A 4,900-nucleotide genomic window follows, 5' to 3' on the forward strand; every position below is an offset into this window, starting at 1 on the left:
TAAAGGAGGATGAGTCAAAGCTTGGCTTGTACGTGGCTGGCTGCGCCGTGATCGGGCAAGGCGATGCAGTAAAGATGTTCATGCTTGCATCAGTGGCCGACATTTGGGGATGAGGCTCAGAAGGCGATCCAGCAGAGAAGGCTGAGGTGGCTGGGTACCCGAATGGGGTAGCAGGATAATTTATGGGGACATTAGAAGTCCCACTTGACCTGGAGAATAATTCAGGGAATCCGGGGACAATACTTGGCGGCTCTTTCCCATTATTCCAATCGTCCAGCATTTCCAACATGCGGAGCCGTAGGATTCTATTTTCCTCCGCAGTTGCGGATTCAGGTGTGAGGACGGCTGAGATCGAGCTTTCCTCGGAAACAGGGATTGTTTGCAATGGAATTTCTGAAGACATTTCCACACTTCCTTTTGACCTGGTGAAGTAAGTGTGAGTACTGCTTCTGGTCCTAACAACAGGTAGTTGAACACTTCTCCTTGACCTCGTGAAGTATGAGTGCGAGGCCAGACTTTCACCAAACCAACCGTCTTCCCAAAAACCCTGGATACTCAACGACAAACGCACGGTTAATTTATAGCAAATAACAGATAGTTAATCTCACGTTGGGCATGATGCACCTATACAGTTAAGTGGATTACTATATGTTTGCTATGAGAGCATGCGTCATTCCGGCATTTTTCCTCTTATTAGTTTTTCCTTCTTTTTTTTTCTTTTTTTTTTTGTTTTTCTTTTATTATTTTTTTATTTTGCAGTAAAAGAAATGCGACCGGATCCGATGAGGATTGCCTACGTATCACGATGCCTACGTGAATCAGATCATTAAGTAGTTTGAAAAACACAAATGAGCGTAAAAGAAACAACCTCTTTATTGTTGAAATGGTCTATTACAAACTACATTTTGTAAAAGAAAGAGCAAACTTTGAAAATAAACCTAGACTCAAAATAGACTAAAGATCACCCTGATGGGAAAAAAACAGGCAGAAGATGCTAAGATAGAGACTTGACTTATGAGTGCATTATGGTTTTGAAAATTGGTGTCCGCGGGGCATCGTTCGGCCTCGCCGCGGTCTTAGGCGCGAGATCCCTCTCAAGTTGCTCCAACTCATGCATAGTCTGCTTGACATAACCCATCACTGCCGAGAGGACGGTAACGCTGGACATGTTCTCACATCGTAGACATCGTCTGGTGATGGCATGGGCAATGGCCTTGATCCTATCTCTGGTTTGCTTCTTCTCTATGAGTAGGCGTTTTATCTGATCGCTACATATCTTGAATACTTGAGCATCCTGTATATGCTGGTGCTTCAGTCGCCGTACTTCCAACTTCATCTGGGCTATTGAGTCGTACCAGTATCTGCTCTCAATTTGGAAACCCTTGGCCTGATTAGCTGCTTTGATCTCAAATGTAGCCATCTCTCTCTTTATTTTAGCAACAGTTTTCTCGTGGTCGCCTTCCAATTGATTCAGGTATCGGTGATGCTTATCTGCTCTTGTATCCCACTGTGCCCTGAGCTCTGCTATGACGTTTTCAGATTTCTCCAAACTATCTTGCCATTCCCTGATTTCTCCTTTTAGCCTTTTTATCAGCTGCTCGTCTAATCGATGCCTTGGCTGTTTATCCGCATCCACCCTTATCTGTTTGATCTGGGCTCTGAGCCTTTCGTTGTCCTGAATTAACCTGTTCCGCTCTCCCAGATTGGTAGCATCTTGCACATTGTGCTCATATTTCAAACTTTCCACTTGTTGCTTTAACCTGCTGATTTCGGCGCAATAGCCTCTTTCCTTTGCTAACCAATCCCACTGCCTTTGCGATGATTCGGTGAAATTCCGGATGTGGGGTCTCTTAGCTGGCCTTTCATGCTCAAGTTCCCTTCTATACCATGCAAGGTAACCTGGCGCCGTCTCTCCTTTGGCTCGATCCCGCACGCAAGTATCTGATTTCAAATATTGGCACTCACTCCAGATTTGGCGAATCTTTGCTTCTGGGAATTGTCCGTTAGGACTTATCTCAACCGCTTGAGTGCTAAGATCTTCCTCATGAGGTACTGTCTGGCATCTTCCGAACTGTCTCAAAACTCGGCAGGGTGCGTAAGGTTGAATGCTCTTAAGCCCTATTAGTAAGAAATGAGTTTTAGCTGCAGACATATATAGGATCTCATCAACAGGCAACCATCCCAACGTCCATTGTATTTGGCTGGCAGTAAGAGCTTGAAAGAACGAGGTCCATGCTAGGACTCCTTTGGACAAACTTATCTCTTTGGCTCTCGTGTAAGATTCTTCTATGCAGGTCTTTTCCGGGGAACCATGGCTCAAAATCTCGGAACGATGGCAGAGGTGCTCGGTCATCCATATTTGTAGGAGCAAGTTACAACCTTCGAAGAAATTTCCCCCAGCTTTACAAACTGTAAGAGCTCGAAAGATGTCAGATACCACCATAGGTGCGAGAGTACTGTCACTTTGCGTGAGCAAAGTGCTGACGACCCCGGATATCTTCAAATCTATGTTTCCGTCTTTCCTCGGAAATACCAGAAGGCCTAGGAACATCATCATGAACGCTACCCGTCTGTGCTTGTCCCATTTCTGACGAATTCCTTTGCTGCACAGTTTGTTGATTGGATTATTGAATCCCCCCTCATGACCGTACCTATCATATATGAAGCATGGAGTACAAAATCCGGCTGCCAGATCCGGGTTGTGGACTGTTCTAGGTATTTTCAATGAATCTAGGAACCGATGTACCGTGACGACTCTTAGGGCGACCAAGTATTTTTCCCTCAAGGGAAGTTCAGTATTCCCGATGTATCCGGCCATTTCTTCCAAGGTCGGGGTGAGTTCAAAATCAGAGAAATGGAAAACATTGTGCGCCGGGTCCCAATAGGTAACCAAAGCTCTTATGATATCTCCCCGAGGCTGTATTTCCAACAAACCCACAAGACCTTTCAGATATTTCTTAACCTCGTTTTGTCCTTCAATACCTAGATCATTCCACCATAGCCGTAACTTGACAGGGATTTTGGTCATTATTGAAAAATGTTCATTTTGCATCGTGCTCATCCTGCACATTTATTAAGGTGATTTTAACAAAAATGACCTGACTCAAAATATTTTACAGAGAGGATCAAGTTTTGAACACGGCCTTTAAACACTTCGGGGACGAAGATTTTGAGGCTATGTGGGTCAACTGGACAAAATACTAAACAAGACCCAAAGGTGGCTATTTATGCAAAGTCAGCCTTCCGGCGTCCCTTTCGGGAACATTCGGCTATTTATGACAAAACAGCATCACCCGATTTATTTACGACTCTTTTTAAAGTTTGAAACACACATTTTTTTTATTCATTGATTTTGGCTATTTCAGCAAAAATGGGGGTTGAACCCGACGAGGGTTGCCTACGTATCTCACACCCGGTGAGAATCAAACCGGCGTAGTTCGGGCATATCATGAATAGAGAAAATCAAATAAACCTAGAGATCAAGAATAAGTATTTTCATTATTTTTGAAAAGAGATAAAGACTAAAGAAAATATTTATTATTATTTTATTTATTTTTTAGGAAATATTTGGACTATTAGTCTGAATTTATAAAAGGGGTACTACAAAAGAAACGACATTTTTTTTTGAATTACAAATTTTCCGTTTTTTTTTTTTTTTTTTACTCTTAAAAATAAATACCTTCTTTTTTTTATTTTGGGAAGTGATAAAAAAAAAGAAAAAAAATTTTATATTATTTTTTAATAACTTAAACTAAGAAGACAAACCTTGTTTTTATTCTCTTTTTTTTTTAGAAAGATTCCGGCGAGCTTTTGACACTACTTGGACATTGGTTTTATTTTTCCAAAACAAGTAATTATCTCCCTACGCTGTTATTTTTCCTTTTTTTTAGAAACCGGTCAGCATGCGGAACCAAAGCAAATAAATGCGCAAAACGAATAGGATGCAGCAGGGTGGTCTCTTCATTTCAGGTTGCCTGTCCTAGACGGACCCAACCCCTGTGTTGAGTCCCCTAAGTCAAATGCGACATGATGCAAATAAGCGTTCCTACTAGGGATCCGGCATGAAGTCAAGTTATTCTAGGTTCGTAACCTGGGTCTTTGTTCTGGACTGTGTACCCGAGCGGACAACTCGAGTCGAGGAGGGGGCTACGTACCGAGGACCCGCGAGATCGTCCGGCTTTGTAACTTGTCCGACCTCTTTCTTATTTCAGGTATTGACACTAACAGAATAGGGAGTCTCGACCAACGAGCTTCTCCCCGGAGGTAAGAAGAGAAGGGTTTCGGCACAGTTTATATACAGTTCAGATAATATCAAAGCGGAAAAACCAGCATTTAGCACATTAGGCTCAAACATGTAAAAATCAGATAAAACCAAATATAACGATTTATCTAAGCTCGAATTCTAACCCTGAACCAGTGGTTCTGGGTCTATTCCCCAGCAGAGTCGCCAGAGCTGTCACACCTCCTTTTTGCGCGCCCGCCCCGATGGGTTAAATGCGCGAGGGAGTTTTTCCAATTTAAGTGACAATATTCGAAATGAGATTATTTATTTAATTCAGAGTCGCCACTTGGGAAAGGTTTGGCTTTTGGTGTCCCAAGTCACCGGTTTATCTTGAATCCCAAATCGAGAAAATTTTCGACTTTTCCAAATGAAGTCTGCGAACCAGAAATTCTAAGTAAGGCATTCTGTTGACCCGAGGGAAGGTGTTAGGCACCCTCGAATCCCGTGGTTCTAGCACGGTCGCTTAAATTGCTATAATGGCTAAATATCTGATTTAAGTACATGTTATGACTTACGTGCTTTTATTAAGTTTAAACCGCTTTTATTATTATTATTTATTTTTATAGAATTGCAACGTCGTAAAAATGCATCTCAAACCACGTCACAATCAATGCACCC

Source organism: Nicotiana tabacum, chromosome 3 (genome assembly GCF_000715075.1).
Source record: "Nicotiana tabacum cultivar K326 chromosome 3, ASM71507v2, whole genome shotgun sequence".
Lineage (NCBI taxonomy): Eukaryota > Viridiplantae > Streptophyta > Magnoliopsida > Solanales > Solanaceae > Nicotiana > Nicotiana tabacum.